This window comes from Bos grunniens, chromosome 18 (assembly GCF_055505025.1).
Source record: "Bos grunniens cultivar Pamir isolate PY7600 chromosome 18, Bosgru_T2T1.0, whole genome shotgun sequence".
Taxonomy (NCBI): Eukaryota; Metazoa; Chordata; class Mammalia; order Artiodactyla; family Bovidae; genus Bos; species Bos grunniens.
The window spans coordinates 19,176,884-19,196,769 of record NC_141182.1 but is presented as its reverse complement, the minus strand read 5'-3'; positions in this window follow the sequence as shown (position 1 = coordinate 19,196,769).

Below are 19,886 nucleotides of genomic sequence, written 5' to 3'. Positions count from 1 at the left end.
AGTCAGACTGCAGGTGTCTGCAGACGTGAGAGGATGCTCCAGAGCATTCCTCAGGTCCTGGAGGAGCTAGGGAGGCCAGGGAAGAAGCTGGGCATCACACATTAGGTGTCTCTGGGTTTCGTCTGCCTGGCTCCTTCTGGAAACAGCACGTGGGTGTTCTCCATTGGGAGCCACCCCTCCGTGATTCCCATCCGTGTAGTTTCTGGGAGCACTGGCTGCCCATGGGCCATCTCGTCCCTTCCCTGGGCCTCCATTTCTCTGCTGGTAAGTCGTCGTCACTTCCTAGGGATTCTGTAAGAATGACCACAAGCTGGGTACTCAAAACAACAGAAATTGATTGTCTCACGGTTCTGGAGGCCAGAAACCTGAGATCAAGGCATCAGAGGGCCGTGCTCCCTCTGCAGTTCTGGCGAAGAACCTGCACCGTGCATCTCTCCAGGCTTCTGGCAGCTTCTGGCAATCCTTGCCATTCCTTGGTTTGTAGACACATCACTCTGATCTCCACCTCCATCTTCACATGGTCCCCTCCGTATGTATCTGCATCCAAATTCCCCTCTTCCCATAAGGACCCAGGGCCTTGGATTAGGGATTGTCCCAATCCAGTGTGGCCTCCTCTTACCTGGATCGCACCCACAAAGACCCTGTCTCCAAATGAGATCACATTTGCAGGAACCAGGGGTCGAGAGATCCAACCTCTCCCCTCCTTTACACACCTGGCCAGTTGGACCCCAAGCACCTTTCCTTGTCTCATTCCTGCCCTCCCCGCTCCACCGCATGGGTCCCTTGATCCTCTGAACCACCAGGGCTTTCCTGTACCCGGCCTTTGGTCCTGCTGGTCCATCAGTTTGGAGCGCTCTTTCTGCCACTCCAGACCCTCCCTGGTAACTCGCTGCTGTTCAACCTCCTCTTCCTTATCTCTTTAAGAGCTCACATCCCCAGGAAAAATCATCCTGGGGTCTGCTTGGGTCCTGTCCCTCTCCCTCTCCAAGTGTTAGTTGCTTTGGGGCACAGCTCACCAGGCACCTGCCCTTGGTACCTAGAAGAGTGTCTGGCAGGACGGGCATCATGGCCATGTGACCTCTGCAGCCACTCGGGGCCCTGTCTACAAGGACCATACACTTGATTTAATGTTCTACTGTCACTGACCTGAAAATCTTGATACTTTCTAAAAATGTTTATTTCTGTATTTGGCTGCGTCAGGTCTTCATTGTGGCGTGGAGGATCTTCGTTACATCATGGGGGATCTTTTGCTGCAGGGCACGGACTCTCTAGTTGTGGCACTCAGGCTCTGAGCGCTCAGGGCACTGAGGCTTCAGTAGTTACAGCACATGGGCTTAGTTGCTCTGCGGCATGTGGGATCTGAGTTCCCCAGCTGGGGACCAAACCTACGTCCCCTGCATTGCAAGGCAGATTCTTAACCACTGGACCACCAAGGAAGTCCCATCTTAATACTTTTTGAAAAGAGGACCCATATTTTCATTTTGCACTGGCCTCATAAATTATACAGCTCGTTCTGGTGCCTGGCAAACCGAAGACACTTAATCATTATCAAATGCCGCCACAGTGTCCCTTGGGGGAGGCAGACTCTGTACTCTGCCCCTGCCTGCAAATCTCCTTCTGGGATGCTGGGCCAGGATGCCACCCAAGCCTCAGCAGAGATGCAGAAAGAGGAAGATGACCAGGCCAGTGAGGTAGGAAGTTTAGAAGGAGGTGAATCCTCTACCTCCGTCCCAGGGCCTCTGAAAACACCCAGAAACATCAGCAGGAGGGCCCTGGGGCCAGAATGGACTGCAGAGCCAACTAGAGGGATGGGGAGACAGGCTGCAGGAAACTTCCTGCTGTCCCCCAACTCAGGAACAAGTACGATGAACTCACTCACTCTGTCACACCTGGATGGCCAGGTGTACCCCTGGAGACTAGCATTGGGAGGGGCCTCTGCTCATCCAGCCAGTCTCTCCCAGAGTGGAGGTATAGCCATGCCTTAAACCACCTGAACCCCAGAATCAGACATCAATCTCCTTTCTCTTCCTTCAATTGTGGCCAGGAGCAAGCCTCCCTGACACCTCCCCACTCTTGTCAAACTCTGCTTTTAGCAAAGAGGGGGGCACTCTCCTCTTGCTCTTTCCAGTGGACAAGAGCTCAAATTTAATGACCTTGTTTTCACTGTATTTATTTTTATGGTTATTTTTCTTATTATGGACCAGATGTGCACTGTGTCATCAGCTGTGTCCGACTCTTTGCGACCCCATGGACTGTAGCGCATCAGGCTCCTCTGTCCATGGGATTTTCCAGGCAAGAATATTGGAGTGGGTTGCCATTTCCTCCTCCAGGGGATCTTCCCAACCCAGGGATCTAACCTGCATTTCCTGTGTCTCCTGCATTGCAGGCAGATTCTTTACTGCTTGAGCCATCAGGGAAACCCTTTTATGTAACATGTCAAAACTTAATTCCACCTATTTATTTATATGTTAGAAAATGGGAATCCTATCCAAGTTTTATTACAAACCAAACTGGATTAAACAGAATGACACCCGGCACATAGTAAATGTTAGGTATTTCTCTTCCCTTTACAAAAGATTTTGTCTCCCTATTTTAAATTCTTCCCCCTTCATGTTGGTGACATAAATGTTCCTTATTAAATTAAATGCATTTACATTAGGAAAAGGGAATTTCATGAATTGTGGCCAGGTGATGGTGGATATGGCAAAAATTGCAGGAGTTCCTGAGAAAAAGAAGGGAATCCTGAATGCTGGTCCGGACCCTGATGCAGAATGGACACGGAGGCTCAGACGGGGGACAGGACATGTCTAGAGTCCCATGCAGGGCTGGTGGTAAGGCCAGTTCTCTGGACTCCCTGCCCCAGTGCTCTTCTCCTGCTGACCAGTCAGCCTCAACAGTCTGTGATTCATAATGCCTCAAAACTGGGCTGCCACTGTCTTCCCAGAAATTTCCCTCTGCCAAGTCCCGTGGAGACCCCCACCCCCACAAGCTCAGAGCTCCTGGCCCATTTAACAACCCAAGCTGCGGGTGAATCCTCCTTTACAATCCCCAGACAAGCAAAACTGGAAATCATGTTTTTGCTTTGAAAACTGCCACCGACTGCCTCTCCCACCTTCTGCTCAGCAAATCTTCACAGGCCGTGTTTTAAATACTTTTTTCTCCTCTCGCTGTGATCAAAGGACTTGGTTGTTCCCCTGATAGGTGACAAAAGATGTCAGGGAGACTAATGAGAGAATCTGGTGGCCTCCCTCTTCCTTTCTCCCTGGGGAAGAAGGCTCGCAGGGTGTTGTGGGCTGGGTGGACTTTAGGATTTGGGGATAAGCACAGAGAGAAGGGTAGAGGCTACAGGCAGGGATGGAGGAAGGGACTTCTGGCAGGCTGATAATTTGGTTCTAGTGGTTGACATCAGTTGGGTGGATACTCCCAGCATGCATTTCTCCTGGGCAGAGCATCTCAGTTTTGCTTTAGGATAACCACCCTTCTTCCACCCTCATCCGTTTCAGGACGTGTTGGCTCCAGCCTGAGCTATAGGCTGTGTGTCTGACTAAGACCTTGTATTCTCCAGGCCCTGGTGATTGTGTTGGGCATGTCAGCCCATCAGAACCATGGAGAAGCAACCTTTTGGAGTTCCAATTGGATTGACTATTGACAGAGAAGACAGCTCTTCCAGCTGGTGAGATAAGGATGCAGGCCTATAGCTGCCAGGAAGTTTGCACAAAAGGGACTAATGAAATGGAGCCCCCAAATGGAGAAAGAAATGGACAGACACTGAGTCTTGATCATCTTAAATGCCAATCGAACCACATCTGGATGCAAAAGCAGTAAACTCCCTTTTGCTTAATCTGTTGAGGTTTTATTTCATCATGACAAAGATGAACATTTCATGATCGTCTTTTATTATCTGAACATGTCTTCAGGCACCTCACTCCCTACAGCGACCTCACCCTATGCCCAAGGATATAAATACAATTTCTTCCATTCTCCACATTTTGGGGCACAATTTCAGCCCCTTCTAGTCTCAACACACATCAACACTGGACTACTCTCTGTTAGAGGACACAAGCCCGATTGTGGAAACTGAGGCTCACTCATATAGGGTACGACATGGAGAGTGCCAGGGTCACATCTCTGGGAGGGTCTCTGCCCAGGTATCTTCCCACCCAAGAGACAGCGCAGAAGAATGGGTCAAACATTCTCCCTAGTCCAGGGACTCCCGCAACTCACACTCCTGGAACATGACCATCCCATTTTCCAGGTTCAAGACTGAAGCACCTGGGACCAGTAACCCCTGACACTCCTGCTCTCATCTGTTCATCCTGACATGCACTTAGCACTTAACCCTCCACTTTGCAGCTAGGGGAGAGGGAGAATGAGAGCTGAAAACCTTGCCTGTGCTCCTGGATTCAGCCACGCCTGAAGACCCTAGACCTACCTGTTGGATCATTCAAAGACCCATAAGTCCTTTTTTTAGGCTAAGATAGGTTACGTTGGCATTCTGTCACTTGCAACCAAAAGAGTCTTGATTATATAGCTGCTTTCAAGTCTTCAAGGGTCTATGTGTCATGGGACAAAGAACAGCTCTATCCAGCCAGCCCCAGAGGTCAGGAAGTAGACCTGTCACAGGAAGCTCACATTTCATGGGCCTCCCTAGTTATCTAAGTGGGAAAGAGCCCCTGGAAGCAGTGGGAGGGAATGCTGACAGTGTGGGGACGTGATGACTTGGAGTCACAGGCAACCACAAGTGCCAGGACAAGGTGCCCCTGAGATAGGGGCTTGTCTTCGAAGAACTGGGGCCGTAGATGCCCCAGACCAATGGTTCTCAAAGTGTGGTCTCTGGATCAGCAGCATCAGCATCACTTGGGACCTTGATAGAAGTACACATTCTCAGGCTCCGCCTCAGACCTACTAAATCAGAAACTGGGTTTGACACCAGCAATCTGTGTTTTAATAAGACTTCCAGGGGGTTCTCATGCTGAACAAAGCTTATGCACTACTGATTTAGACATTTAAATAAATTCAATGTGCTTAGTGGAGAAAGCAAATTATTTATTATTGAGAAGAGATAGGGGAGCCCAGAGCCCAGCTATGGAGATTTCCTGTTCACAAGGAACTTGGGGACCCTCAGTAGATGTACAGGCCAGTACAGTAGCCCTATGCCTCTCCCACAAGCTCAAGCCAAGCAAGATGGCCAGGCAAGGGATGCCACTGCCTAAGAGCCCCTCCAAGCCCATTTGCCTCAGCCTCTTCTTGAGGACCCTCCTGTACTGAGGAAACTCCAGGAAGCAACTGCCAGGCCCACATACGGAGAGGAGAGCATAGCACTGAAGGTATAAGCACTGGGTTAGGGTTAACCAGATGACCTATAGCCTGATCAGTAGCAGAAGCAGATACTAGCCAGATTCCTGACTGCAGCCTTCTTCTGTCCCCAGATCCATTTCAGTAATTCCACCTCATAATAGTCAGGACAAGGCTGCATTGTCCTAGCAGTAACACACTATCCTGACCTCTCAGTGGCTTTGTACATCACATAATACTTTCTTGCTCTCAAAAAGTCCAGAGCAAGTGTATGACTCTTAAGGATAGCTTTCTTCCTGCAACATCATCTTAGCAAACCAGACTGCTTTCCTCTTGCAGTTCTGCCCTTTCAATACCAGTCTTTAGAGGCAGGGAGAACAGGGAGGGATGGGCACAAGTTCTTAAATCCTTCCACCTGGGTCACTTCCACTTGCAGTCCACCAGCCAGAACTGGCCTGTGGCCCTAGGTAGCTGCAAGGGGGCTGGGACACATGGGGAAACCTGTCAGACACCCCTGGCTGTGGTCCACTCTGCCACCTTCCTGGGATCACTCGTTCCTTCACCAAACACCTATGAGGGATGACTTGGAGCCTTCCCCATGGGAAGTATGGGATCCACTACCCTGAAGGGGATAGACTTGGTCCCAGCCTTAAGGAGTTTATGGGAGTGGGATGGGAAAATCAAGCAGACCCTTATCAGTTTCTCAGGCCGCCATTTCTGTGTCTTCCTTGGTTACAGCATCACCGTCCTTCCTGACATGCCAACTAAGATTAGTCAGCTTTCATTCCTTGGCTGAGCCTCAGTTTTTTCATCTGTGTAATGGGGATAATGAGAGCAACAGATGTCATCCTATTAAAATGAGATAAGCCAGTCACTTGGGCTCAGATGGTAAAGAATCCACCTACAATGAGGGAGACCTGGGTTCGATCCTGGGTTGGGAAGATCCCCTGGAGGAGGGCATGGCAACCCACTCCAATATTCTTGCCTGGAGAATACCCATGGACAGAGGAGCCTGGTGGGCTACAGTCCGTGGGACTGCAAAGAGTCGGACGTGACTGAGCGACTAAGCACAGCACAGCACAAGTCAGTCACAGACTGAGGAAGCCTCACAGCCCTGGGCAGTGGAGCCGGGATTCATCAGTCTGATTCCTTGGTTCGAGTCTCTTCAGTGGCTCTGGTCTTTTTAGATCTCCCTGGGTGAGTGGCCTCTGCAGAGTTCCCTGCAACCTTTCAAACTCTACAGTGGGAAGATCTGACAGCCTGGCCTCCTGGCTAAAACCAATGTTTGCTGTGCCTGGCCTTGAGCCAACTTGGTCCCTTGAAGACAATTTAGGGACCTGACCTCTAAGGCATCCCTGGACCCCACTGCTGGCTCAGGTCATTCCAGAAGGGTCTCCCACCCCACCCTACCCCCGAGGCCATGGACAGAGTCAGCTCTGAGCCCCGAGCCCCCCACCTCTCTTTCTCCAGACTTGGATGTGGTTGAAAAGCTTACCACGGGCCCAGCAAGGCCACCACCACCATTAGAAACCTGATCCCGAGTTGCTGATTAAAACCAGGAGGGGGTTTTAATCAGCTGGGGCCATATGCTATTTAACTGAAGATGAAAGGACAAATGATAAGCATCATCTCGGAAAGGATGTCGTTAAAGGAAGAGCAGAACAGCAAGTGGCATCTTTTATCATTACAGCAGCCCCTCGCAAAGCTCTCGTTAGGGGCTTTGAGGACCATCTGGGCCAGTCTTCATTATGCAGCACTGACGGTGTCATTGTGTTTGACGCCGGCTCCCGCGCCCATGCCACGCTAAACTTCTAAATATACAATTAATGCCTATTAATTATAGTTTTCAAACCAGCATAATGATCCTTCATTAACTTAATCGCCTCTTCTATTTTATCAGGAAATTGTATCCTCTCTTTTCATAATCCCCACATCTGAAGCCACCCGTTGGTGGTGGCATGTGCTGCTTGGCTGGCTGTTTATGGGACAGCCTTCCTGCCAGGGCTCCTGGCCATCTCGACCCTGCCCACCCCAGCCTCGCCCCCAGCCTATACATGGGGTGCTACCGCAGACTTCCAGAGAATTCCTACAGGTTGTCTGAGCAGGTGTGGGGTCCAGAGGATGGAGGTGAGGCTGGGGCAGCTGCCATCCCGGGAACCTGGTCAACCTGGACCCCGGGTTGGATCAAACTGGATTTAAACCAGCATGGAGGTGCAGGGTGAGGTGGAGGCTCAAGAGGGAAGGGATATATATATATATATATATATATACACATTCTTATGGCTGACTTGAATTGTTGTGTGGCAGAAACCAACACAACATTGTAAAGCAATTATCCTCTAGTTAAAAATTTTAAAAAATATACGAAATGTGAAAAATAAATAAATAAATCATTGTGTAGGGGGCAATATGGAGAGGAAACTGGGGTCATCACCTTCTGACTGTGTATAGTTCTCATCTTTACTGCTGGAGCCCACCCTCCCAGCCACAGTAGCCAGCCACTTACAGTATTATTAACCCTTGCATGGATGGGAAAATTAAGGCTCACAGAAGAGAAACGATTTCCTCGAACTTGCAGAGCAAGTCGGCCACCAGCCCAGAACTCAGACACAGGTTGTCTCATCCTGTTTGTTCATGTAGCACCAGCACTACTGGACTGAACGTTTCCCGTTCCCTCCGCCCACAATGTGGGGGCTGCTCTCCTGCCCCTTTGCCTCTGGGCTTGGCCACGTGACCTGCTTTGACCAATAGGATGGGAGCAGATGTGATGCCCGCCACAGCCCCTGCGTCTTGGATGGTCAGGAGATGCTCAGGGAAAGAAGGGAGGCAGGGGGGTGGGGAGAGGGAGGAAAGGGAGAAATGTTACAGAGCATGAGCTTTGCAGCCAGATTGGGCCAAACGCCTTAGAGAATTGTATAACCTACCAGCTTTACCTTCCCCATCTGTAAAATGGGTGGAATAGGAAATGGACCTCACAAAGTGAAGATTAAATGGGCAGTGCTTTGTCTAAAGGGTTGCTTTGCCGCCAGTGGGATTGGGGCAGCATGGCATCTCAGAGAGCCTAGAGGAAGTGGCTGCGTCCTCACCACCCCCACATGGTTTATGAGCCTGTCCCCATCTCAGTTCAGTTCAGTTCCGTTCAGTCGCTCAGTCGTGTCCAACTCTTTGCGACCCCGTGGACTGCAGCACACCAGGCCTCCCTGTCCATCACCAACTTCTGGAGTTTACACATACTCGTGTCCATTGAGTCAATGATGCCATCCAACCATCTCATCCTCTGTCATCCCCTTGTCCTCCCACCTTCAATCTTTTGTTAAAGCCCTATTACAGTTATCTATAAATTAAAAGGGTTTCTACAATGCCCTCAGCTCCAACTTCATTTTCATAGCCTTAAGATCTATTGTTTTATCTCATCTGTGCCTTAAAGTAGTTTACAGACCAACAGCTGTGATACGAGGAGGGGGAGTGCAGTGTGGAAGGCTCAGGAGGGACACATGTCCCAGCCTAGGGGTTCAGGGGCTTGCTAGAGGAGCCAGGTCTCAAAGGAGGAGTGGGGCAGATTCACACAGACCCAAGGCCACCTGTAACTTCAGCTGCGACCGCCAGGGACAGCCCAGCAAGCAGATTCACACTGCCCTGGCAGGAGTGCATCCGTGCAAAGTCCTGGGACCTTCTGCAGTCGCCCAGGAACCTGCATGCAAGACACAGCTTGCTAGTAAGGAGGCCTCACCCAAGACATGGGCTGGGACCAGAGAACACGTGCCCCAGCCTTTCGTCCTCCCAGAGGTCCACCGCCTCCAGGGGCAACCTTGGGGACACATCCTAAAGTCATCTTGTCATCTTCTATCTCACTCTGCTGCTCCCCTGATCCTCTTCCCGGCATCACTCTACCCAGATGTGATCTGTTCTTATGTCCTTGTCTCAGGCTCTGCCTTGGGAACCCAGGCTAAGACCAATGGCAAGAATAGGCTTTGCAGGGAGGAGCAGCAGCATCTTCTAGGGGAAGCAGAGGTCTCTCTTGTTCAAGGACCACCAGAAGTTCAGTGCAGCAGGATGGAGCAAAGCAGGAAGCAGGCAGGAATAGCTCACAGACGGCCTGGTCTGCTGGCCTTGTCCTGAGGGCAGCAGGTTGGGTTTGCAGTAGGGAAGTGTCACAGTCAGATTGGTGCTTGAAAAAGCGCTTTCTGTCTGCACTGTGAGGGCTGACAGAGGGAGCAAGACTGGAAGAGGAGGTGATCAGGCTGGGGACAGCTGACAGGCTCCTGGTGGGCCCAGTCCCCAGTGCCATGGCAGCTGGGATGGAGGAGTTGGGGAGAATCTCTGGAGGATGCAGAACCAAAAGTTTTAAGTGACTGGACTAGGGGAGAGGGAGAGGAAGTATGGGAGGACACCCAGACTTCTGGCTTGGGTTACCTGGTGGATTATCTTGCCATTTACTGAGCTTAGAACAAGTTTTGAGGTGGGATGACATGCCTCCTTTGGGGGCATGTAGTTGAAACTCCTTATCAACAGCCTTGAGGTGGTCATCAAGGCCATGAAAGTGGGTGAGGTCCCAGAAAGTGAGTCCATGGAGAAGACAGGGAAGCCAAAACTGAGACTGAAGCAATGCCACTATTTTTAAAACTTTTTATTTTGAAATACTTACAGATTCTGTAAAGATAGTACAGAGAGGTCCCATGTACCCAGTTTCAATGCTGCGATTTTTAAAGGAGGATTAGGCAAAGCTGACTGCTTAAAAGCAGCTCAGAGAGGCTGGAGAAAATCCAACAGGGCTTGATGTCAGGAAAGCAATTTCACTTAGGATTTAATTGGGCTACAAGGGAGAGTGGTTTAAACAAGTGAGAAGATGATTTCTTCCTCACCTAATAGTCTAAATGTTGGTGTCCAGTTCTGAAATAGAAGCCCTATTTCTCTAAACCCTCAGGGACACAGGCTTCTGCCAGTCACTGCGCCATCTCTGAGGTGTTGCTCTTGTCCTCATAGTCCAAAATGGTGACTAGAACACCAGCCATCACATCTGCTTTCCAGGTAGCAGAATGGAAGAAGGGATGGAGAATAAAAGGGAGAAGAGGAATAAGTAAGCAACCTCTTAAGGTGGATTTCCAGGAACTGTCACATAGCACATAATACTCACTACAGTTCAGTCACAAAACTTAGTTGCAAAATAGTCTGAGAACTGTAGTCTTTATTTTTGAACTCAAAAACCAGAGATTCTGTTACCAAGAAGAAAAGGTGAATCGATACAGGGGAGTAACTAGCAGCCTATGCACAGAATCCAATGGTGGTCTGAAAGGAAGGATATAGTCACCATCATGAAATATAGCCAAGAAGTCAAGAGATGTAGCTACTGAAATTCCCATTGGATTTTGGGACCAAAAAAGTGGCAACTTAATGGGGATAATGATCATTGTCGATCCCAAAGCCCTTCCTCCTAGTACTTTACTTTTCCAAAGTTGGCATTTGTCAGGTGGATGGGACAGAAGGACAGAAGTGATGGAGCTGAGAATGGTAGAAATCCAGATCACCTACTACAGTAGAAAAAGCAGGAAGTGAAGATGAGAGAGTGAAAGGGACCTAATGCATTGGGGAGAACCACAAGGGACTGTCAGGAGGACAGGAGTGAGGACAGAGGGAGGTAACAGTCCTCGTGGCTTCCAGGGTGGGGCGCTTCTGGGGCCAAAGTAGGATCAGGAGTGGGTGGCTGAAGCCAAGAGGAAAAGGAGGTTGTTTCTGGGAGGTGGTTGGTTTACAAAATTTAGAGATCAGATCCATATGAGTGCTGAAGTCCCCTAAGATGCTGGCTGGATGTCAGGTAAAGGTGGATGCCCAGCTTCCTGGAGAAGACCCGGGCCAACCTCCCCTCCAACTCTTTAAAATTATCATGGTCATCACGACACTGCCCAAACAGTTGTCCTTGAAGAGTTGTTCATGGATTCCTAGGAAAACGTTCAGACCTGTCACCTTTTCCTCTGAGGTTCTTCATGATCACCTGGCATAGATTAAGATGCTGTCAGCAACAGAAACCCCAAGGAACGGACGATGCCAGTGTGTGGCCCTGGCACACACACTTCATCCAGCGCATTCATCCTGGATGAAGCACTTCTGTGCCTGCACTTCCCAACTCCTAGCGCTTGTGACACATTATGGAAAGCTCTGCCTGGCCACTGGAGCTTGTCCTGCCTGTGGTGGGAGCAGCCCTCGACTAGTGACTGAAGGAATGGGTGATAAATGCCCAGGCTTCCTGGCTCTGTGGGTGAGTAACTCTGAGGGGCATTCAACTTGGGTTCCCAGCAGAATCAAGCTCTAGTTATCTCCCCTTCCCTGTCTCCCTCCTCACACCCCTCCAGCACTTTCCAGATTGCCTCAAAATAAACAGCTTGCCCTCAAATCTTCATCTCAAGATCTTCTCCTGAGAAAAGTCAAACAACCAGAGTACAGATGATAAGTAGCCACTGGGTACCCCACAAGTGGTAGTTCAGTGACTTCCTCCTCTAGGGCCCAGGTTCTCCCCCATGTCTGCTCTGTGATCCTCAAGCTGGTGGCAAGATGGCTACCACCCAGACATCTTACAGCCCCTCAACAGATTTCCCTTCAAGTCTTATTGGCCAGAATAGGGTCATGTGACCTATCCTGAACCAATCACTGGCAAAGGGGATAATGGCTTTACCAAGACTGGCTGAGACCAATACAGTTAATAGAGAAGACCTCCTACTTCTGTGAACTTCTTGAAAAGATGGAGGAGGGGGAAGAGGAAGAGGAGGAATGGGGATGGGATAGTAGAGGGAGAAGAAAAGAAGATGAAGCAAGAAAAGAAGAAGAGCCCAAAGGTATAATGCTTAAAGAACAACGTTACAAGCTCAAAAATTTTTTGGTTATGTTGTCCATATTAAAACCAAAGCGTATTTAAAAAAATAATAAAAAAAAAGACTGGCTTAGACTAATCACCAAGAGACAGAAAGGATATTGGGGTCAACTATAAGGACCAAAGCACATCCCCTTCTTCCCTTCCAGTCTGAATCTTCCACCATATATGTGAAATACTGAAACGAGGGAGCTGTTGGCTCTGAATGCCACTCATTCACTGATTGCGTTCACTCAACAAGCATTTATTGTTTTGCCCTTGCCTTCAAAGAGCCCACAGGCTAGCTGCTGGGGGTGGAGGCGAGGGAGACAAGAAAGGCGCCGAGGGCTGAGTGTGGTGGGGGCTGAGCAGCAGAAGCATCATTCAGGGATATCCTGATGCAGCTGTTTTGCCATCTAGAATCTCACTCCGCCTGCCCCCAGAAGGGTTAGGTTTAGGGCCCTACTGAGCCACTCTCTTCCAGGAAGCCTTCCCTGATTTTCAGGCCTCCAGTCTCTACTATGTCCTGAGCCCCCTTGGACTTTGGATGGATCAGGCAGGCCCTGGGCTGACACTGCCTTGGATGGCTCCGAAGTGCCCTTGTGTCTATTTGTCTTATCTTCCCCCTTAAGAATGAGGGCTCCTAGAGGGAGGGGTCGTGTCCCCAAGTCTGACCCAGAGCCTAGGCCAACTGGCCTGATCCCATCTCAGCCCCCGTACCTGCCCCCCGTACCTGCCTTGTGGCCTCCTCCCCCTCTCCCTATCTCTCCCATCAATTTCTTAGTTCATAAAAATCAATTTTTGTCCCGTTTTTGCCATATACATAAAAGACTGTGGCATCAATTAGCCTTCGTTCTCTCTCTCTCTGTCTCTTTTTTTCTCTTCCTCGTCTTTTTTGGAAACCTCTTTGTAGGGAAAATCTCATATTTCAGCAATTTGCATTATCCACACACCCAGCTTTGAAGTTCTAAGTTATGGTAAGAAAAGGACCCACTTATCTGCCCATAAAAAATGTTCAAAGCTTATAAATTCCCTGAAACAGATGTACATTATCATTGGATTTGCCTTTCTTTTTGCTAGAGCATGCCTAATAGAGTTTCGGCCGCCCCCTGGTCCCCTTCCCCCGCCCCTGTTAGCATCTAGTCTCCACAGAAGCCCGCTCCCCACTGGGCCAGACTGACTTCAAAGGTCCCAGGCTGTCTGTTAGCAGCAAAGCACAAAGTGGGAACATAGGGGCCTTTTAAATCCCCCACGTTTAAGTCAATATCATGCCTCCCTTCTTTCCCCTCTCCTGGCAGAGGGACATAAGTCAGCCATTCCTTTTCTGCCTTCATGAGCGCCAATTCAGCAATTACCAGAAAGAGGAAAGTGAGACCTCTGTCTCTCTCTGTCTTTGCCCTCTTGTTCTTTCCAACTTTACTTCTGTTCCTTCTCACATTTAAGATGTTGTTCCGCATCAGGGAAGGTGTTGCTGAGCCCGGGTGTAGACAAAGAAATGGATCCCTAGCACTTTCATGAGTGATAATGTCATAAGCCACGTGCATCCAACAGGCCCTTGTCTCCTCTGACAAGCGCTTCCTCTCTAGGCTACTGTTTCTGGTTCCTTCTCCACCAAGTGGACAGATGGTCACATTCTGCAGTCCCCTCCTGTTTGCTGTCTGTGCTCAGCTTCTCACACAGCTCCAATGGCCTGCCCTCTCCCTCACCTCAGGCCCTTTGCTCGAGCTATTTCATCTAGCTTTCACCCGGCTCATTCCTCCTCCTCCTTGAGGTCCCCACCTAATGTGGCTTCCTGCAGAGGTCTTCCTCTCCAAGCCCCATTCGCAATCAGATCCCCTCTGTTATTCCCTCACCTGCCTCCCCAGAAGTTATCACAGTTAATAACAATGTGATTGTTTGGTGTGACAGCTTTCTCCTTACCAGACTGAAAGCTCTCTGAAGGGAGGCAGGGAGGCCTGATTTATTTCCTGCTGAGCGTGGTTCCTGACATATAGCGGTTGACCAGTGAATATTTGAGAGTATTAAATGGATCAAGGAAACTGGAGATGAACTTGAGACAGGTGTGGTCCAGGGAAAAGCCAGCTGGACCTGAGAAGGACCTCTCTGAGCAGTGAGAACCAGGTTTGGGTCACCCTTTGCTGGGACCAGTTTCGATTTTGGGAGCTCCCTGTCACCAGGGGGTGGTCTGACCCCAGAGACTGACTTGCAGTAACTAAACTGCACAGCGAGACCCAGCGAGGTCCTCAAATGATAGATTCTTTCTCCACCATGAAAGAAGGAGAGAGGGAAGAGGAAGGGGAGAGAGGTCACGTGGACCACATTAGAATATTCTGGTATTCTGGCTAGGAATTTCTGAACAAATCACAATCAGATGCTGCTTTTTGAGAACAGAGCCAGAGGAAATGGAACCGGGTGACCTCTGTTAAGATGGCCAAGCACCTGCCCTATCAGAAGAGGATCTGGCCAGGGGACTGACCCACTCAGAGTCACCCAGGACTCCTGCCCCTGGTCTGTGCTGGGAGCCCATAGGCCAAGCTGCCAGTGGTGCTGCCTCTCTGCTCCCCAGCACCCAGAACATCCCCTGCACATCCCTGGGTTTCAGTCTGTCCAGAGGCTGCTACCCCTTCCTGGAGGCAGAATCAGCATGTCAAGGAGCCTGAGCAGGACCCTGTGAATGGGTGTCCCCCGCCTGGTTGTCTTTATGAATCCAAACTACAGAGATGTGTTGAGTGCCAAGAGCAGGCCTGCGAGGTCTGGCCTGGGGCCGGGTGGGCAGGCCAGGAACGTGCTATGGTTCAGGCGCTCGGCGGATATTTAACAAGCACCTATCTTTGCTGGGCCTTTGGGATTACAAAATAATCTTTGGTGAACAAGATAGTGCTTTAGTGGAAACAGATGTTAACCAAATAATCAGAGGCACAAACAAGCTTCTACAGTCGATCCTGATTATTCACAGATTCTTCCTGAATTCGCCTGCTCACTAAAATTTATTCAGAACCTCAAAATCAATACCCATGGCGCTTTCATGGTCATCCGTGCTCTTGCGCAGAGCAGTGAAAAATCTGAAAAATGAGCCATTAGATGTGCACGTTGTCAGCTGACATCAAACAAGGCAACACGGCCTTTCCGTTTCAGCTCTCATGTTATAAACATGTTCTTTCCATGGCCTGCTCAGCACTGCACTTTCTACATTTTTGTGCTTTGTGTTAGCGATGGCTGAAGGGCTGACTAGTGGTCCAATGAGCAAGAAGGTTGCGATGTGCCTTATGGAGAAAACATGTGTGCTACGGACTTTCCAGGTAGGCCAGTGGTTAAGACTTCACCTTCCAGTACAGGAGGTGCGGGTTCCATCTCTAGTCGGGGAGCTAAGATCTCACATGCCTTGCAGCCAAAAAACCAAAATGTAAACAATAGAAGCAGTGGTGTCACAAATTCAATCGAGGCTTTAAAAAAATCCACATCAAAAAAATCTTGAAAATACATGTGCTAGACAAGCTTCATTCAGGCACAGGTTATGGTGGCTCTGGGCCCTGAGTTCAGTGGTAACAAATCAACATGGTAGAATAAACCTGGTGTCTTTAAACAGAAACACATACAAAACAGAGTTGATGGAAATGTGATCAGAGGCTCGCAGGAACCTAACCCGATATTTCTCCAAGATCAGTGGTTCAGTATTGGCTAAATCAGTGTTTGCAATGACTTTACTGAGAGTAAAATGGCGCAAATAACGAGGCTCAGATGCAATTACAAATGTGATCAGTGCTATGAATGAAGGGATGGAAGGGCACCCGGAGAGCATGGGTACCACCCTGCTGCAGTGGAGAGCTCGGGCTAGGCCAGCAGCCCCACCTCCCAGACCTTCCCTTCACTCACATTTCCCTGGAATTGGCTGGGCTGAGGGCAGAGGAATGGGAGGACTGGTCTTTGCTAATTTTTGTTCATGCCCACAGGCTCCTGGCAAGGGAGGGTTGAATAACAAACAGCTTGTCCCCATGCACAGGTGTCACACTATGTTTAATCCTGCCACACACTACCTGTGACCCTGCCAAGTCACTTGGCTGAAATGTAACTTGGTCTCCTCCTTGGCTTCCACACAAGGCTATTCTAAGGACGTCAGCAAACGCAGGTTGAACATACAATGAGCGCTCCATAATTGACTGATATGGCCATTTAGCCTCCTTGTAATCCTAGGGTGCAGAGCCTGGTCCCAGGAGGCTAGACCAGATCCTGGAGGGATAAGGAGAGACCCAGATGCAGGGCAGCCAAGGACTGTTCTTGGGGCTCCCTCACTCCTCACCAGGGGCAAGAAGTTGCTGGGCATGACTTTCAGGCTGCCAGTCCCAACCACTGCCCCATCTTTTTGGGAGGGCAGAGCTGCTACCCCCAGGCCCAGTTTATCAGAGCCATATGGGCAATCTCATGCACATTTGGGATTGCTGGCCCACAGTGGGCTGGGCTTGCCCAAGTTCATACTGCAGGTTGGATCTGGAGGGAATGGAGTGAATTCACTGAAGGTAGAAGGGAAAATTAACTAGGCAGGTAGGAGGTGGCACGCTGCCACCACTGACCAGGGGCTCTGCAGCTGGGGTGGGAGTGGGGCTGTCAGCAGTCAGGACTGCACCTCCTTCCCCACAAGCCCTATGGGGTCAGATTCCCAGAACAGTAGCTGCCATTTCCCAAGGGCCTGCTCTGTGCCCAACTGTGAGCTGAATGCTTCAGGCCCATCAGATCGTTTAATCTGATACTCACCACAGCCCAGTGAGCTGGGTACTCTGATTAGCCCCGTGTTGCAGAGAACGAAGGGCTTCCCTAGTGGTTCAGTCAGTAAGGAATCTGCCTGCAATGCTGGAGACCTGGGTTCAATCTCCGGGTCAGGAAGATCCCCTGGAGGAGGGAATGGCTATTCACTCCAGTATTCTTTCCTGGAAAATCCCATCAACAGAAGAGCCTGGTGGGCTATACAGCCCATGGGTTTGCAGAGTTGGGCATGACTAAGCGACAAACACTCTCCCTTTCACAGAGAAGGAAACTGAGGCACAGAGAGGCTGCGCCCTTGTCCAAGGTGGCACAGCTGGGAAGTAGCAGGACCAGGACTCAATTCCGGTCTGCCTGACTCCAATATTCATACCCTCCACCCTGGGCTGTCCTGCCCATCTGAGCTGAGACCCCAAGCCTGCGTTCTGTGGTCTGGCTACTAAACCCAGTCACCTCCTCAACTCCACCCAGCAAGCCAAAGTAGGCCTGGTAGAGGTACGATAGGGCACCTGTATGCTTGGGAACCAAGCCCCGGTCTGCAGCATGGCAAAGCAGCACAGTAGATGGTCACATGGAGCCTCTGCCTCCCCAAGGCTGGCTTTGACCACCTGCACAAGTGCCTCTCCAGGGAGCCAGGGCCTCAAAGCACAGCAGGAAGACTGGGAAGGGCCAACAGGCATCTCCCTAAAGAGCCAAGGGAGGAAGGGGAACACGGGATCCCCACACCTGGGGTTACTGTGGATACACCCTAGTCGGAGCACATGCCTTGACTTCCGCCAAATCTGGTTCTTTGGTGCCTGAAGTTTTATGAGGGGGAGGGTGGTAGGTTATTGAAGGCCTGAATGGCAAAGCAGATAGGAAAGGAGCTCAACTCACACCTACGGGAGAGATATTAAATTCTCCATTTGTGTCCTCTGGCATGGTCATGGCCACATGCTCCAACATCATGAGGCTTTCTGGAGGTTCTGGGTGGGGCAGGAGTGTGGGGCGCTCTTTCTGTCTCCCTTACACCTCAGGGCACACACTCCTTAAGGCTGAGCCACCGGAGTTCCACCCTGCTTGTGCCAAGGCCCTGGGCTCCTCACACTAGTCTGCGGGCCCAGCTGCCACGTCTTGTCCTGAGGTGGGTGCTTGTTAAAAGCACCAATCCCTGCACCCAGCCCCAGGCCCACAGAATCACAGTCTCGGGGGGTGGGCCTGAGTCTCTGCATTAACACGCTCCCTGGGAGATTCTTATGGCCCCCGAAGTTAGGTACGGCTCTCAAAGGAGGTCATCTGGATTCTTAGCCTATCTGCCCAAGAACTCAGAACACCTTGGTACCCAGGCCAAGGAATCTACACCATCAGAGGTGGGGCCCAGGCACCAGAATTTCAAAATCTCCCCAGGTGATTCTGAAGGACTCATAGGATGAGAATTTCCTGTTGTGAGCATTCCATCCCTGCCTGTTCCCAGCCCCCTCCCCCACAGGCTGGTCTAGGCCAAAGTCAAGTCTGGAGGGTCTCCGTCGAGGTAGAGACCCTCTTGTCTCCACCAGGCACGTGAACTGGACGCACCACAATGCTCCTACTTTATGGAGAGAAAATGGAAGGGAGAGGAAAGCTCTGGGGCAGTCAGGGGGGAGATGGGGAGTCTAGGCAGGCCTCTACCATTTCCTCCACCTCTGAGGTCTCCTTCTGCTACAAGGAGATGGACCTCACACCCATTCCCTCTTCTCACACTAAAGCAAGGTAGGGGTGCACAAAACCCTTGGCAGGGACATACATTAATCAGAATCATTCAAGGGCATGAGCCCCACAGGACAGGGGTCAGGTTCAAAGGTCTGCTGCTTTGCAAGAAGGTGACAGGGCCAAGAATAAGATCAGAACCCCAAACAAGGGACATGACGGTAAGAAGTGATAAAGCTTCAGTGGTTGGAGAAGGGTGCCCTTATACAGCATTCGAGAGTCAATACGCAGCTTTTGAAATAATATAATGCAATGATGGAATACTTGCTTGTGTGTGTTAGTCGCTCAGTCGTGTCCGACTCTTTGTGACCCCAAGGACTGTAGCCTGCCAGGATCCTCTGTCCATGGAATTCTCCAGGCAAGAATACTGGAGTGGGTTGCCATTCCCTTCTCCAGGAGATCTTCCTGACCCAGAGATCAAACCTGGGTCTCCTGCACTGCAAGCAGATTCTTTACTGTCTGAGCCTACTGGGAAGCTAATACACAGCTCTTAGGAGTCAATAAAGCGTTTGTCTGAACCACCTGTATTGGTTCTGCAAAACACAGCCATGTACACGTGGGGAGAAGGGGTGATACTGGGGCTTGTCCCATGCCTGGGGGAGCAAAGGCAGGAGCTGGGAGGGTGGGTACTGGGGCTGGACTGGACAAAGGCAAGGGGCAAGGCTGCCTTGGGGTCCTTGGGGCCTGCAGTCCCTAGTATGTGCTGGTGAATTCCCGTCTTCCGAGAGGAGGGGAGGGCGGTGGGGGGTGGGGTTCCACAGCCCGCTGGCACGGAGCACAGCTCAGGGGTCCCCTTTCATTCCCAAGAGCGCTGACAGGCCTCACAGAAGCCGGTTATTAGTGCAGGCAGCCTTCCCCCCCTCCTGCGACCTCCAAGGTTGCCTTCCCTCTGGCCCTGTAATGATTTGACATCTGAACGCTGAGGAAAAGGTGGGATGGGAGTGGGGGTGGGGGAGAGTCAAAGCAACTGCTCCTGGCTGTTTCCTTTGCCAGAAACTGTAATTGGCACTGCTGAGTGTGAAGTGCACGGGCCCCTCCACCCCCCGCCCACCCCCTCCCCGACCCCTCGTGCTTCCTGGGTAACTAGAGCCTCAGCTTAGTTGGCTGCCTAAGCCAGACATCCCTGGTGTCAGGGACAGATCAGCAGAACCGGGCATCCTAGCGACCGAGCACCTGGAGTTTTGCGTATATGGGTCTGTAGACCCCAGGGAAGGTCTGGCCCTCAAAGCTCAGGATCTGGGGAGCTAGAGCAGTTCCTGCAGATTTGCCT